This window comes from Caloenas nicobarica, chromosome 9 (genome assembly GCF_036013445.1).
Source record: "Caloenas nicobarica isolate bCalNic1 chromosome 9, bCalNic1.hap1, whole genome shotgun sequence".
NCBI classification, from domain to species: Eukaryota; Metazoa; Chordata; class Aves; order Columbiformes; family Columbidae; genus Caloenas; species Caloenas nicobarica.
The window spans coordinates 3,138,432-3,156,211 of record NC_088253.1 but is presented as its reverse complement, the minus strand read 5'-3'; the positions used below and the strand labels follow the sequence as shown (position 1 = coordinate 3,156,211).

The 17,780-nt window shown below is 39.3% G+C and overlaps 1 long non-coding RNA gene across 1 annotated transcript in view; it reads right to left on the bottom strand.

Moving 5' to 3' along the window:
• The window catches only part of LOC135992024 (uncharacterized), a 71,691-nt gene that overhangs the window by 47,133 nt on the left and 6,778 nt on the right, over positions 1 to 17,780 (bottom strand). The window contains exons 2-3 of the long non-coding RNA XR_010606680.1: positions 13,244 to 13,403; positions 9,992 to 10,154 (exon numbers count right to left, since the gene is read on the bottom strand). This is a non-coding gene — a long non-coding RNA (uncharacterized LOC135992024). The remainder of the gene's footprint in view (positions 1 to 9,991; positions 10,155 to 13,243; positions 13,404 to 17,780) is intronic.

Sequence of the window (17,780 nt, the reverse complement as noted above, 5' to 3'; positions counted from 1 at the left end):
GAGGAGACTGAGGGGTGACCTCATTCATGGGGATCAATATGGAAAGGGGGAGTGTCAGGAGGATGGAGCCAGGCTCTTCTCAGTGACAACCAATGACAGGACAAGGGGCAATGGGTACAAACTGGAACACAGGAGGTTCCACTTAAAGATGACAAGAAACTTGTTCCCAGTGAGGGTGCCAGAGCCTGGCCCAGGCTGCCCAGGGAGGTTGTGGAGTCTCCTTCTCTGCAGACATTCCAACCCGCCTGGACACCTTCCTGTGTAACCTCATCTGGGTGTTCCTGCTCCGGCGGGGGGATTGCACTGGATGAGCTTTCGAGGTCCCTTCCATTCCCTGACATTCTGGGATTCTGTGTAAGTGGACAACAAGGCACGCTGAAAATTGGCAGGACTGCCAGGCTCCAAGTCCAGCTGGCAGCCAGTCCCACACGGCTTCCCTCCAGGAGCTCGTTAATGACTTCATTAACAACCTGACTGACTGAGGGCATGCAGAGGGGGTTCTCAGCCAGGGTGCAGATGACCAGATGAGGGGCAGGGCTGCTACTGAGAGGAACCCTGGGGAGGCTGGAAAAATGCAAGGACAAGAACCTTAAGGTTCAACAAAAGCAAATGCAATATTTTATCTGGAATGTAGTAATTCCCTGCAACAATAGAGCTGGGGACTGACTGGGAAGCAGCTCTGCAGGAAAGAAGCTGAGGGTCCTGGTGGATGCCGAGTTGAACACAAGTGAAAATCATCCCCCTGCAGCAAAGGAAGCCAACTCCACCCCAGGCCGTCAGTACGAGTGCAGTGAACAGGTCCAGGGAAGGTTTTCCTGCACCCTCTCTTTGGCACGTGAAATCGCATTGGAGCACCATGTCCAGTGTGGGCTTTGCAGTACTGGACCTACTGGAGTGAGTTCAGTGGCCTCCGTGATGGTCAAGGAGACAACTACCAGGTAGGAGGATGCAAAGAAGACCAGGATGAACTCTTCTTGGAGGTGCACAAAACCAAAAGGACCAGAGGTGCAAAGCAACAGAGAAGCTGGAACAGTGCAAATGCCTTTTTTTTTCTTTCCTCCCAATTCTCTTCATAAGAGTGGTCAAATACTGGAATAGTCACACAGAGAGGTTGTGAAATCTCCATTCTTGAAGGTGTTCAAAATTGAGCAGAACATTTTTTCTGAGCAACTTGATCTGATTAGATCTGCTTTGAGCAAGGGGTTGGAACAGATGGGTAGTCTGGAGGTGCCTTCCAACTTAAAATGTACTACAAATCTAAACGTTATAAATATAAATATTCTTATCTTGTAATTGATTCTGCACACATTGGAAGCCTTCACAGAATCCCAGCCCAAGAGCACCACTCTGGCTGCTTTCCTTAAGTACCTTGTGATTGCAGATTAAGTTTTATCCACTTCTGAGGGACAACAGCCAATTGAACCATCAGACTCTCCCAAGGACTCCCAAGTCTCTAACTTCAAACCAGGGTAATTTCCAAATGAAACCCAAGACTCCACAAACATAACTGAATCCTACACTCTATAAAATGAACTTGCATTTCTGACAGCTCTGTGACCACACCTCTCCACAGCCTCCTAAATGGTCTGGTTTTCCAGTCTCAAAGCCTACCAGAATTATTGTGAAATGACAGAAGTCCAATAACCCCTGTGTAAAGAAGACACAGAGCCCGAATCTAAGGAAGGACCTGATGTGAGCTCTGAATACATAAACCACAATGAAGGAATTTTATAGGAACAGAAAGAGTGCGAATATAGCAGCAAGTAAGGGATTGTTGCTGGAGAAACAGAGCCGAGCACTGATGGCGTTGCTATAGCAACTGGCTGACATCAGAAGTTTCCTATTCAGTGCACTGGGTGATAATGAAGTGGCAAAACAGCAGCTTGTGCCTCTGCCCGTGCCCCGGAGGTGGGCAGAGCCCCCAGTTTGGTTGTTTCACACTTAAGACGTCTAATTAGGAGGTTTACAGGTTTCCTGACATCACTGTGTTAGATCCTCTAATGTCTAGTTCTTGCATGGAGTTCAAGGAGAGGTACATTCACTTCCGAACAAAAGAACAGTCTTTTCTCTGTCCCTTGGGAGCAAAGCTTTCTAAAGGAGAATGAGAAGAGTCAAGGAAAAGATGGAAATATGTTCCGTTGCGCAGCACTGTGCCTCTCGGGCATCGTCAAGCCACAGCCGATCAGCCAGCTGCACAATCAAATTTAGTACAGGATAAAATAAATCAGGTTATAACTCCTAAGAGGGGAGTTATAATAATACTAATACTAATTTTTATAATAATACTAATATTTTTGTAATACTACTAATACTTATTTTTAAGCTTCCACATTTTCCAAGGATAACAGTGTCTCCCTGGACCACCTTGCAACACACTGTAGAATGTTTTAAAGATGGTTACTTAAACTTTTTTTATAAACTTGAAAATAATCTGTTTGATGAATGAGAAATCTTCTGTATTATGTGTGAGGGAATAAATGGAAAAGAATGGGTGATAATATAAATAGATTAGGAACAAGAAAACTTAATAAAAACCTACAGATAAAATGTATAGAGAACCAACCAATATTTGCATTTCAGATAATAAACACATCCCCAACTAAGGGCTGATATAAGTTTTGTCTGTACCAAGGACTGAAGAAGTTGTGGTTTCATAGCTGCTGCAAGGAAATCCACAATGTGACTTGGCATTTGCTCTACAAGAGGGACAACTGAATCTTTATTAAAGTCCCAAACCTTCAATCTACCTAAGCCTGGGATATCACTCCTATTTATTAAGTACCCAACAATAAGCAAGGCCTGGACTTAACACATTGATAAGTTGAGAGCTTTGTTAAATGAACTGTTTAACTGAGTGGGTTCAACTCTTGCCTTCTGTGATGACTTTGCAGTTCCAGTCTATGTGAGCTGGCTTTAAACCAGGTTGCTTGGACACGCATCACAAACCAGCCACAGGATCAGTCGACTCAGTGCAAACTGCAAAATCTATCAAGCAGCTGAATAAATACTCAAATAGCCCAGAGTGAGCTTCTGGCTGCAATACTTACAGCAAGACAGACAGATGGACAGACAGATAAGATATAGGCACCCACAAGCTCGCTACGTCACCTCGTGATTGCAGCAAGGTCTCCATCATAGATAAATAAGGGAGAGTACAGGCATGAAAAATTTATATTTTCACCGGATGAAGAAAAGAGAGTCTCATACAAGTGAAGCAAAGTTCTCAGTAAAGTTAGGAACACGATAAAAGTTTCCTAACGCTGACACTATTCCCTGTTATTTAGATTGTGATAATACTTGACATCATTGAAACTTCTGAAATATTTAGTATGTTTGATTTATATGAAGTTGTATAAATGTAACTGAATTTGCGTAATTTCTTCATATTTGCAACAGCCAAGAGGGGAGAAGGAATGATACAGAAGGAAGAGTATCTGACAAGTTTCGACTTCTGATCTTTGATCTCATGGTTCTGCCTGGTGAGGAAGTAATTATGTGCAGCCAGAATTGAATTTCATTCTCGATCCAAAGGTGACAGTCCCGGTGGATGTGACACGAATATCTAATGAGAAGTCCACCTGTTAAGATACTGCCTTGTGGCAGAAACGCTACCTTGGGGCAAGACCCTCCTTGGATCTGACTACCCTGTGACAAGAGTATTTTGCCATTTCGAGTGTGTAATAAAGGCAGAATTATTATCTCCCATATAAAACCGCAAACGAGGAGAACAGGGCTTTACAATATAAAAAGTCCAAAGCATCACAACTCAGGCAGTTTCAGGTCAGACAAACTCATCACAATATCACTCCTCAAGATGCTTGTGTATTTCAGAACAGAAAATAACAAGTGGTCTTTAAGGAACAAACAGTACCCCTATTTGTGCAGTTTCAATACTTCAAATACATTTTGGGAAGACAAAGAAATAGCTTAGCAGAGACAACTATTACTCAATGCTAGGATTGGCCATCAATCAATTGTAACTGCAAACTGCTTATCAAGTGCTCACCTGCAAGCATCAACACATATCTATAGCTGCAGTGGATGTATTGTGATACATTTTTTGAGCTGCACTTTTAGCATTTCAGTTCTGGGAAGGATGGGTTTGGATGGCTCTGTACTGCAGTTCCTAAGGGCAAGAGCAATGAGACAGATGTTCGATATTCTGTGTCTGTCTTTATAGGATACTGGAAGCGCTTAATCATGTCCCAGCAATCATTTAAAGGAAGGATTTTTTTTTTCCTTTTTAAGTGTCCTTTGCTGGTACCACGGAGTCATTTCACTGCCAAAGAGCTGGATGATGCCAAAGCGCACGAGCAAGGAACAATGCAACTGCTGAAGTTTAAAGGCCATGCTACATCATTAGCCCTTACACTAATGAATTCTGCAAAGTTTGGCCTTCCATGCAGTAGCAATTTCAGATAAAAAAAATTAAAAACCAAACCATATAAATCAATATTGCAAAACTTAATCAGGTTAATTTTTAGAAAATCAAATTAGCTTTTTTAACACCATTTTATAATGGGAAACTTCTCCCAGCATATCTGAGAAGCACCCTGAATAGAAGCTTGGATGTACACAAGGGCTGGGTTCAGATTTTCTAGATCACTCAAGTCCTTTCAAGCAAGACTATCAGAACGGCAGCCACCTCTGGGATTGCAATCCTTCCTTGCACTTCACCTTGTTCGTAAATTAACATCTCATGGACAACATATCCAAACACACTTTCTTTGCACAAAGCACAACTGCAAAATGTTTTGTCTTGGGAACGGAGATAAGGCCTTGGATCCAATAGCTTTGTCTTCCCCTCACATCCTCCCCCAGAGACAGCGGCAATCTCTTCATTGCAATTCTGTCACCACCTTTACACAAAATAGCCCAATTAGTAAAATAAAGTCACTGATTTCTATATGTAAGATACATATTATAGTATATACAACCATTTCCGTGGGAAACTATGCTGAAGATTATTTCCATGTAATCCCTCATGCATTTTGGATCAAGTAATTTACTGGTTCGTGCAAAGATGAGGAGTAGGGGGGAAAGGTTCTCCCAGGACTGAGCAGCTGAGGAAAAGGGTGCAATGAGAGGAAGGTCACACAAACATCACTCATCTAGAACAGCATTTCTCCTTGACATAATGTTTTCACGCAGTTCTGAATACCCACTGGTACACAAGTTGCTCTGCAAAGTACATGGTAGTATCAAAAAACAGAGTGGAATTTATGGTCTATTCTAAACGCCCATGAAATCATGCGGAATCTTTCAGTTATATCAATGGGCTTTTGGTCAGAGCCCTATAGAGTTTCTTTATTGTGTGAAACAGGTGACACATCGAGCAATTTAGGAAAGATGAAGCCTGGCATTTCCTACCTGCAAACCATCTGTATCTAATTATCACAACACTAATTAGAATCATTATCAAGAAAGAGTGAAGCAATACAACCTGACTCTTACAGTACACTTCGCTCTGCACAATGCAGTTCAAATTAATTTGTTTCAGTTACCTCTAACATCTGACACCAGCTGCAAAGTGATACTTGTCTCGTGCCATGGCATCTTGAATTTCTCTTTGAAATAATACACTAGACGGGCCACCTGAAAAAAGACATTTCAAAAAACAAAGTACCCAGTGAGCGATATCATAATTTCTGATGGTAATGTGCACCAACATGTAAATGCTCATTTTCTACAAGAAAAAAAACCTCTGAAAGTTGATAAATGAGATGTATTTCATGCGCACTGAGATTCACTTTGTGCACATTAAACACTGCCCTTTGTGACAGATGAAAAGCAGTCAAATCAAAAAAGCTGTTTCATTTACAGAGGAAGTCCAGGTATAGTATTTGTTTTATAATTTCTTAAAATAGTTCAGATATATACAAACACATTCAAATACAATCTATAAAGAAACATAGATACTTTCTCAATAGACTCATACAGAAAAGCTCGATAACATTCTGGGATACTCAATCATGTTTCTTTCTGCATAGGTATGAACAAGTACCTCACTGGTTATCTCCGAAAAATCATTGTATAGTATTTCTCTTGCACTCAACACACACATGATGCAATATTTCATTTCTAATGAAAGCAACCCTTGTTTTCTGATGAGAAGCTCATTTCATTTTTATTAGCTTCTCTACAAGTAGCAAGTACTTAGGAGTTAATCCTTTTTTTTACATTTTTCTAAGAAGGGGTCTAGTCCTTCTAGGACTAAAAGAGTTGACCCAGCTGGAATGAATTGAGATATTTCTAATAACCTGATTCATGCCAATTTATGCAAAGATCTTGCTTGCAAGTCAGAAAAATACAGAATATTTTGCATTTTCCTTACACCAGAACTAAACTGCCCTTTCCAAAGAGGGTGAAAGAAAATAAAATGCAGAAAGGAAATCCTCATTAAATGATCCCCATGTTTAACACTACCCTACACTCACCTTTCATTTCCATCACGAGGAATCGGACTAGAACACTCTACACAGTTCTGGAAAACATTCTGCCATGAAAATGCACTATAGACAAGCCAGAGAGAGGTATAGACTTATGAAAAAAAAGATACATATGTTGAATTAGCAGTGTGATCACAGGTGAATCACAGGAAAAAGAACTTGGTGCCGTTTCCTGGAATGGAATAAGTCAGGAAAGGGAAAAAAATAGCTTCACAAACCTTCCCATCCTTGAAGTCTACAAAAATACAGGGGCTTTCTAGAGAGAAAGCTCGAAGCCTGAGTTCTTAAGAAACCTCAGATCAACAGACAATACATAGTAACATTAGGCAACTACTCCCTAGTAGAACAGCTTAGAATAACTTAGTTGGACCTCTAAAATTTCTAGTGTCAGGTTTTTTTACTTCTGTATTTTTTTCCCAACAATCATATGATACGTATATACATTGTACTTTTGCAAAGGAATGAATTTCATTTTCCTGTCAACTATTATTGCTGCAAATATTTGACATGAGATAAAGATGAAATGACAAAGTTTTATTTTGTGGCTAAAGCAAAGCACAGGGACTTTCCAAGATCCCGATTCCTGTTCCAAAGCTTTGCCTGAGCTTCCCTTGTGTGTGCGCAGCCGGCAATGCCCACAGCCCAGCCCCTGCCCAGGGAGCTTTAGAAATCACTGCTTGAGAAGACAGTTCAATCCCGCTCCCAGAGGACCAGCCTTAAAACACAGCCTGGCTCACCGTTTCTGCCTTTAGGACCACGTGAAAAGCAACACAAAACTGAAAACTGAGACACGTATCTATGTGTAAGGTACTGTAAATCAAAGAAAACAAAAGGAAGTTCCAGCACCACATCCTTCCCACAGACACTCCACTTTTTGGAGAAGTCCTAAGCAAGCTCTGTAGTCACACAGGCTCTTGCTTGGATCATCAAAATCCTGCAGTAAGAATACTCAAACCTGAGCTGATGCCACACAGAATTAGTGGGAAGAACCCCCAGAACTAGTCTTGCTCTTTTACGGGGTATGTTTTTCTCTGTTATATGATCCCTTCTGACCCCCTCCTCATGTAACTGACCTTCTTCCCCTGGTTTGCAGTAACTGATAATGAACAGTTTCATTAGCATCGTTTCCACCATTTGAGTACTACTGATACGATACTAATGAAGTATAATAAAATGTGACATACAAATGGAGCTGTTACACACCCAAGTCCCAGAGAACAGAAGTATGATATTGCTTCCATGTACAGTTCTCACAAACACATTCTAACCAAATATATAATCTGCATTTTAAGAATTACAACTGAATAGAGTCAAGTAACTTTTCTAGTTAACAATGTATCAATCAGTTCAAGTTGAATGTGGAGTTTCTGAATAAGCAGTTAGTATGTGTCACTATCACCTGAATAGCCAGCTATTAGGAAACCCAGAGTGACATCCGAATCCCAAAGGCAAACCCAGAAATGGTCAATTCTCTAGTCCGAAAATAACTGGAGGAGTGATGCGCAACCCAGTGCTGACCCTGACAGCCCTCACTTAAAGTGCAGACACAGCAGTTCAGCCAAACAGCATTATGTCTGGAGGGGAACAGGCAGCCCAGTTACCTGGAGTATTTTGCTTTCTCCACGGTGCCGAGTGACCCGTGATCATTATCAGTGTTATAGTGCTGTCCCAGTATTATAATATATATATATATATATCACAAAACAAAACAAACAAAACACCACCAACACAACAACCTGGCTATCTTGCACTATTTAAAATATCCACAGCACTAGATCATATTGGAGTAAGCGGTGCACTGTGGCCCCATAGTATCTTTGGGGCTGTTTTACTTCCCAGATCAATGACAAAACAAAAATTAACCAAACACATACAAATATTATAGCTCTGTTTTTCCCCTATCCTTCCTTCCCCTCTTCCTTCTCAACTTGAGCAAGGACACAAGGATCATTTCTGGTACTTCGGGAAAGCTCCCAAAGCAGCTCCCCAGTTGTGAGGGATCCTCAGCCTACACATAAAACTGCTCAATCTGGAACAAAAAGCTTCTTGCCTGGTATAAAACATTCCAGTGTAAAGTGTACTTCTACTAGAATGCACAATTACTTCTCAGAAGCAAAAAAACCCCCCTCTTTTCTGCATGAATGTTCTTCTTTCCACTTTGATGGAGGGGGGAAAAAAAAAAATCATTTGATTCTTCTCTTTTGCACAAGGAAGCAAAGCACTCTCAGTGAAGGTCATTTTTCACCTTCTCCTTTGATTTACTTCACAATTAATCAAAATGTGAGGTCTGATTTTAGTTCTCGGTTCCTTATGGACTTATTACTAAAATAGAACTAAAAAAATTAATAGACTTCTTATTTGAAATTTTTACAGTTCTTGAATCGCACAAGGCAGGGCCATGTACTGTGCTCAATAAAGCACCAGCCAAACTCCTGACCTCATCACAAATTCACTCAAGTGAATTCAACGGAAGAACTGGAGAAAGACAACAGGCAGATTTTCATTTAACTCAGGAAAAATGTGTGTATTTGTTTTTCTGTTATAAAATATGTTTTTAATACATCTCAATTTCTTTCCGAGTTTAAATACTTTTAATCTTCGATGCATTGAAGACGAAGTTTTCGTCAAGTGACCTTTTAAGGCTTTTTCTTTCCAAAAGGCAGTTGACAAGTCCCACTGAAATCATTGGTATGTCCCAGTGTATTAGTACGACTCACTTTATAGACACACTTGTGGAAATACTGATTTTGACAAAAGTTACAGTATTCTTCCTCAGTTGACAGATGCTACTGAATCTCAGGTTCAAAATACTTCACATAACTTGGAATCATCAAATCCCAGGTTGGCAGGGACCACAGGGATCATCTGGTCCAACGTGTCCTGGCACAAGCCCGGTCTGGCCAAGCTGGCCCAGCCCCTGTCCAGCTGCATCTTCCAAGTGCCCCATGTTGGGGAACCCACCACTTCCCCAGGGAGAGGATTCCAAGGGCTGATTGTTATCACGGGGAAAAGTTTCCCTCCCATGTCCAATGGGAATCTCCCCAGGAGTAACTTGTCCCCATCACCCCTCAGCTTTTCCACAGGACTCCTTGTCCAAAGGGAGTCTCTGTCTTCTTTGCAACCACCTTTAAATACTGGAACAGGGTGATGAAGTAGTGAGGGGCCCAGAACTGCCCCCAGGATTCGCAGTTTGGCCTCGCCAGTGCCCAGCACAGGACGGTCACTGCCCTGGGCCTGCTGGCCACACCAGTGCTGGTACCAGCCAGGATGCTGGTGGCCTCTTGGCCACCTGGGCACACGCTGGCTCATGTTCAGCCGCTGTCACCAACACCCCCAGGTCCTTTTCCAGCTGCGCTTCCCCGAGCCTGGAGCGTTCATGGGGTTGTTGTGACCCAAGTGCAAGACCTGGCACTTGGCCTTGTTGAACCTCAGACAACTGGCCTCAGCCCATCAATCCAGCTGGTCCAGATCCCTCTGTACGGCCTTCCCACCCTCCAGCAGATCAACAGTCCCACTCAATCTGGTGTTATCTGCAAACTTACTGAGGGTGCACTTGGTCCCCTTGTCCAGATCATTGATAAAGAGATTAAACAGCACTGGCCCCAGTACTGCGCCCTGGGGCACCACTTGTCACCGGCTGCCAACTGGATTTGACTGCATTCACCACAATGATGGTCTGTCCTTCCATACAGGTGTAGCGAGCACCTAAACAGAGAAGTAAAGACCCTTATGCAACAACTGTAGGCCATAGGAGGGTGCCACATCTAGAACACAAATATTAAGCAAGTTCACTTGAGAAGTCACATTGTCAAAGGCTGTAATGCATTGTTCTTGATGAGAAGTTAAATATTTTGCATATGGTCTAATGCATATGGTTACAAGTGGTTTTCAATGTCTTCTAAAAAGATAAACAGTTCATAGGGATAGAAACATTCAATGTAAAGATGAATTAGTGTTAAAAAATAAAAAGGACACAGGCAATTACAATTTCAGTAAGACTTATTCTTCATTCGCATTGCAAAGGGTAACACTCCAATGAATAAAATGTCTTCGTGCCTTTGTATACATTTTCTTGAGCCTCTTAAATTACAAGACTGAATATATGGTATTAAGGATTCTTTATGAAGAGTTGGATGTAGCTAAGCACAAAACCCAGTCAGAATTATTTTTAGACAGCACAGTATAGTTCTTAATAAATGTTTTACACAGGATGCTTTTTGGATTACTGTGTTGCATTACTCTTGTTCAGAATAAATTAAAAATAAAAGAAAATGCATTGGGTTATAAACTAGATTTATAAACTATAGGAAGAAATTAAGATCAGTATCAATACAACCTCTCTGTGAAAAACAGCAAGTTATATTGACTAAATGCCTTTTTAAAAATGAACAACACCAGAGCTGTAGCTGTTTACATAATCATAAAATCTTTCCATATAACAATATCCAATGTAACTTCATTTAGACACCAAAAAAAGGTATTTTTGAACCTGTCCTTTAAGGTAATTTTCTCCAGAAACCAGTATTGGTCAGAGATCTTTACCAATACCTACAGCCTAACAGTTCCCATATGGATAGAAAACCTCAGGGGAACTCAGAGCTCTCAGGTGCTGAACTCTTCACAGATGGGAGTACATCTGAACCGGAGCTGCGGTTTATTGCAGGGCATCAGAAGCAAGCATCTGTTTCTAGATTTCAGCTTAAATTTTGTCATATTAAAAAAAAAAGGGGGGGTGGGGAGGAAGACCACCACCGTAGTTACAGAACACAGCTTCCATTATAACATACTACAGTCTGAGCCACAAAATGTTAAGACACATTCATGATTCACAGAACAGGCAGGAGTCTTTTTATTTTGGATACATGGCTTGAAACTGATGCAAAAAACCTAAATCTGCCAGGACTGAAATTAGAGCACTTATATAAAAGCTAACAGATACTGTAGAAGGTTTTGCATTTAATGAAGGTATCTGCGTGGCTAAACTTCATCCATATTTTACAAAGTTTTCCAGTTCTTCCAGGCATAGTATTTTTAATTAGAGAGATACATTTGCAAAATTCTGAGAAACGTAACTTCTTTAATGACACTTTTTTCTTTAGGTTAACAACCCTTTACAACTAAGATCATAACAAATATTTAAAACTTTTAAGAACCTGTGTAAGCTGCTTCCACAAGTCCTTCATATAACCCTGACAAGGATTCTCTCACACATGTTGAGTGAACGGCTTCTACACCTTCCATGGCTGGTGAACCCAGAGTTTCCCACTGCAGAAAACTGGGACTAGGACCCAATTTTTTTTACCACTTGCAGATAAGTTGTGCTGCTATACTCCAACATGTAAATATAGCACAAAGGAAAACTATTTCTATGAACATTTATCAGATACCAGGTGTGCTCCTACAAATGACTCATCAATTACATCAAAAATGTTGTTGTATGTAACGCTGCAAATCCTGCTGCGTGTGCTTTAGAAAAGACATTATTTTTGAGAAAGATTACCTGTGACACCAAAGCTTACTCACCTAAATGACACTCAAACCAGCCAAACCCAAATGTCTTAATAAATTATATACTATGTTTTAACAATTCAAAATTCCGTAACTATCTGTATAACCTTTTATGGTACAATTCCACACTGACAGGTCTTTCCATTCATGACAAGGCTTAGATTGAGACCTCTTATGGCAAGGTCCATTTCCTGCAAGCTATTCAAATCAAATAATGTTTTGAAGGAGGAGTGGGGAAAACAGAAGAAATAAATTTATTTTTGTAGAAACAGATGGAGAAAATGCATAACATTGTTATATTTCATGAAAGTGCTGTCTATGTAAGAAATGAAGCACAATTTATTATGTATGCATTTTGCCCATCTGCTAAGTTTATCATTAAGACAATGAATTCAGTTCATCTCCTTCCCTCCCCAACTAAGCAGTGCAATTCTGGTTTTAGAGCACAGCGATGCGTACAATTAGATTTTTTCATATTATAGCCTTTACTCTAAGTATTTTCACATTAAATAGCTCTAGAGGCTTTCTTCCCCCCTCTGTTATTTTGCCTTCTAGTCTTATCAACTTCTCTTCCATATCTTCAGATTCCTTTTCTCATACGCATCCAAATGTTTATCTTTTTTGCCACACTGTCACTTCTGGTCTTTCTATGAAGTTCATTTTCCCTTTTGCACTGCCAGCTTCCACTTTAAGAAGCTTGTACCACAAAAGTTCATTTCTGTTCAGTGCTACAAAGGAGCAGCTCTTCTGCTGTTATATTTTCGCCCGTATTAATTGTGTATGTGAGAGTATATGGTACAGAAGACTTGAGAGGAGCAAAAAATTAGGAAGATCCAACTGAGATTTCAATGTCAAAGCTTCTTGACGGCAGGCTGAGTTTAGACTTAGATTCTCCAATAATAAATACCTAATATTTCTTTAAAGATACAGAGGTTCAGATGAGAAAGTGGGGAAAAAATAGGGTTTGAACACACTGGCTCAGTTTAACAACCCTGTTCAACTCTACCTGCTGAATCATAATTTCTTCAAAAACATTATTTGTAACACTCTTTGATAGAACTATGGGCTTTTATGCCTTAATCAGAGTATAAACAAAAGAACAACTGAACTGCCTCTTAATTGTGAAATTAATTGTACAAAGAACAGCCAACTCAATCATTCTTACTTACCTACACATGCAACTACAGCACTTGGCATTCAATTGTCTTTTGAGCAATTCTTATTATGTTAGCCAGACAACTAAGCAATTTGGATCAATTGTCTCACTCATAAAGGAACACAAGTACCTCAAAGGAAGGTTCCCACCTACATGGCAGGCCTTAGTGGAAAGGAAAATGTTAAAAGTCTAAACATCTGTCACATTTCTATCTTCAGTCTCTCTTGCTTTGAGGCACTCCCCTTAAATGATTTCTCTAGGACCGTGCACATTTAAGCGAGTTTGGCAATCTGTACAGAGAATAAAAAAGACAAAATAACCAGGCACATAGTAAAAGAAGTAGCAAATACTCTTGAAAAACAGCAACAAAACTAGTCTAAAACTCTACATAAATATTTATAAGGTGCGTTATTTTAAACAAATATTATTGTGAGCTTTAAATCTCAGTGTTACTTACATGAATTTTGCTAAGAAAATAGGGCCAATACCTTTAACTAGCATTCAGTCCGATGTTTGGTCCTATATAGACCTGGAAAAGACAAATTCACCCAAAACCAGGAATGAAACCTTTCTCCAAACAAGAATAACTGCAAACTTCGTGATGCCTTCCTTCTACACAAGGTTTATTTAGGCTTCAATATTATCTCCCTGATCCTTCCTTATACTGTCAATCTGTGCTGCACAGTTCGGAGCAACGTGCAGGTTAATTCCTAAATGAGCTCTACTAACAGGAGGATGCTTCACGAGCTAAACAGCATCATCTCTTTACCAGCAAGTAAAGTGTTAATGACAACAAGAACCAACACTAAGTTTGTGTTCATTGCAATATTCTACAGCGCAGCTACTCTAAAGTGTGATTATCAGAAAGTAATAAAAAAACCTGATGATACAAACAGAAGTATTGTTTAACTTGGGATAAAATTAAAAATGTATCAGTGAAGTGACACAGCAATTTAATAGCACTTAATCTCTAGGCTTATTCATCTTCAAAAACCCCATTTCAGAAGCATGGAATGTTTTGCACTGAGTGGCCTACTACTCAGAGTTTATATATAAACTTCTAACAGATTCACTTTTCCCAATTGTTCTGTCAAATTATCTTCTTCTGAAAAATTGCTTTTCAGTCATTCTTCAATTTTATACTCTTGTACTAGGTGTCAAAGTCTGGTCTAGTTATTCTATAAAACCTTACCTCCTCACTGCTGCCAGTCATTCATATCCTCAAGATCAAGACCTTGTTCTTAAAATTTTTGATGTATCATTAACTATCAGTTGGACACATCAATCCAAAGAGTTCTCTAAGTTTCCAGGTTGTCAATGCAATTGTGACTTGATTCTATTCCAACATAGATTAAAAGGATACGTTGACACAGCCTGGAATGACTCAAAATATTTTGACTGTGTTATTTTCTCAAAAACATATGTATTATTTCTAAAAATATGCTTAGCCTACTGTTAGATTTCACTGTTCAGAATGCTCATCAGGTTCTCAAATCCTCATCATTCTAATCTACTTGTAAATAGCTGCTTAAAAAAAAGAGTCAATTGTCACCTAGGGTTACTGGTAGATTCACCTGCCAGTCTCAGTAGAAACAAGATCTGGCACTTACAGGCAGGAGTTTGTCTGGGTAGAATATTGTAAATGGACACTGCAGTGAAATAGATAATGCAGAAGACACTGAGGCATAGTCTGGTCATTCTGTTTCTAATAGTTCTATACTTCAGCAAAGAAACATTCTTTAATTCCCTTGTCCTATGCTATATCTGGCCATGCAAAAGCATTGACATCATCTAAGTTTGAGAGGCAGCTTTCAAGCATCTTCTTCAAAGACATGACACTATTGGCCTTTTTACCTTCTTTACAGGGTTAGGGCTGCTGTAGTTCTGAGAAGTTGTAGGCTAAAGGCATATGTTATGCAAGAAAATGCAGTTAAAATATCTAACAGACCAAAAATCACACCTGGAACAATGCTAATTAAGAGAGCTATAACAAGATCTAGGAAACTATCTCAAACCCATACAGCACACTCAACCACTGGATTCACCTTTATTGGTTTTGTACTGGAACGAATATAAACCAAACACAGCTGTTAATCTAAAGCAATCATAGTCAAGCTTATTTTAATATTGTAGAAAGGGCAACTTTCAAAAGCAAACATATTGCCCCCTGAAAAAGCCTTTCATCTGCAGTGTAGCTGTATACAAGTTGTGGAGAATTTATATGTATATAGAAATTTGGTTAAAGGAAACAGATAACTATAGTACGAACTGCTTGTTTAGATCTGATGCTTTAATCAACGAGAATAATGCTTTTCTGCTTATTAAGTGCACAAGAAGTTGTGTTTTAAATGATCACTTATAATTGGAATTGATAGTTCTATTAAGTACCATCTTCACGTTAACATTTTTTTCCTGGAATCATGCTTGGAAAAATATTTCTCAAAGACTTAAGGCTTATGTACTATTTGTTGATAATTACAGGTATTAGAAGCAAATTATTTTAGAAAAACTCTTAAAAGACTGTGTATGTTCTGACATTTTTAATGGAGCATGTATTGCTTGCTTTCTTCTCTTAGCCTGTTTTGTATGCAGTTTGTGTTTAAAATACAGATTCTGATTTCCAGTTCAATGGAACAGCTCAATACCATTAAGGGAAATTTTTCCCAATTGCATTTCTAGCCACATTAGAATATCTAACAGGATGGAAGACAAAGACATTATGACTGTTAAAACCACAAAAAGGCTTCTGTGTTTTGGGTTTTTTCCTCCTCCTTTTCTTCTTTTTAAGGAACAGTGTATTCTTCTGTAAAATATAACAGATAATCTGAAACTGCCTTACACCTAAGTGAAGGATGTTTGCTGACCTTAGTAGCAAAAAGCCATTGTAGGAAGGAAGAATTCTGTTCTAGAAAACTAGACCTGTTTCTCAGATCACCTGATCATCCTCACCACATCCCTGTCATGGACATAAGAGAATGTAAATAAGAAACAAGAATGAATTATACATGTCACCTCCACAATGTGGAAGCCCTAAGGCTCAGGCATAACAGTTAAGGCAAAACCCAAGATCGTGCCTTCACTGACGCTTCAAGCACAAGGAGCTAGAATATCGCTGCTGCTGCAGTTTACAGAGCCAACATTCCAGTCTGACTATTGCTGGGTTAGAATGGTAACATGTTCTTGGATTCACAAGTTCCCTCTAATAATGTACTTTACGTTGTTTTAAATTTTCTTTAAAAATTAATTCTAATGAAAGCTGAAGGTAAAATGGTAACCGTAACATCATCGTAATCTGGCTTCACATAAAACATTACAAGAGTTACACAGAATTTACATCACTACCACTGATCAATATCAATCCAGATTAGAGGCAATCTTGTCCCATCTACAATTGATTTCTCCCATTTTTATTATTGCAGTAGTATTACTACACATAGAATAGTAGGAATACCTACTCGGTATCAAAACCCAAGAACATATTTCAAAGCTATTAACATAAGACAATATGGTTAACAATATGGTTTCTGGTATCAAATTCTTGGGCCTTGCTCACATTATAATGTCTCATCTTGATGTGTATGACGATCATTTATCACAGATATGAGAAAGCTGTAATTAGCCACATCATCATAACCCTATTTTTGGTCATCCAAGTGTGGAGCAAGTAGCTTTTGTCAGCACAGTTATGTTAGGCACAAATTATACCTCAGCTGCCATAGCTGTTTGTAGAAACTTGATGTGGACACCAAGCCAGATCATCCAGCTTCACAGTAATCCCGCTTTGGCAGTCATTCTGGCACTAAAAGCTTCATCGTTGACAATTCAGCCTTCAGCTTTACTGCCAAGCATTAAATATACTATTTCACTAACTCCCTGTGCAAATTCTCCAACAATAAAGGCTGTAAATGAAAAAGTACTTGCAACGAAGTGATTAGAAGGTCTACTTCAACCAACAAAAGACCCAACAAAAACATCTCACAAAAAAACCAATACAAAACGAACACACCAGAAGTACTTTATCTACTCAGGATAATGTGCTCCATATGGCTAAAACAATAAGAATGCCAGTCTTCATATATCAAGGAAACAGCTCTACAGAATTCAAGTATACTGTTACTGACAAAAATGGTTCACTTTAAATCATTTTCAGCAGAAGTTCCAATTAATATACGCTAGCCACAAAGTTTTCTAATTGTAATCAACATGCACACCACATCAATTCAGCTCTGATGCATTCTTTGTTCAGCTTTCTAGCTGTTCTGACAGAATGCCTTCAAAAAAAGAACTTGAATAAGACAATTATAAACTGTGCTAAATGCCCTTTTCCTTAGTACTTATGTCTCTATCTAATCTATAGTTATTATTACAGAGTAGCAGTGATCACATTAAAATACAAAAATTACACTCACAAAAGCAAGAAAATTCAGAACTAAGGTGGACACTTCCAATTCATTCTATCCACCCTAGAACTACAATTTTCAGAGCTTGTCAAATTACCCACTGTCTGAAGACTCAATCTGCATCACAGGGTTCAACAGAGCCTGAGAGCAACCTGGGTTTGGAGCCCGTCCTCTCTGAACTGCGCTTGAAACGACATCAATCAGTACTTGCTCACATGACGCTAAGATTTGCTTGCCAGGGAATTGTTTTTCCATTCCTTCTGCACA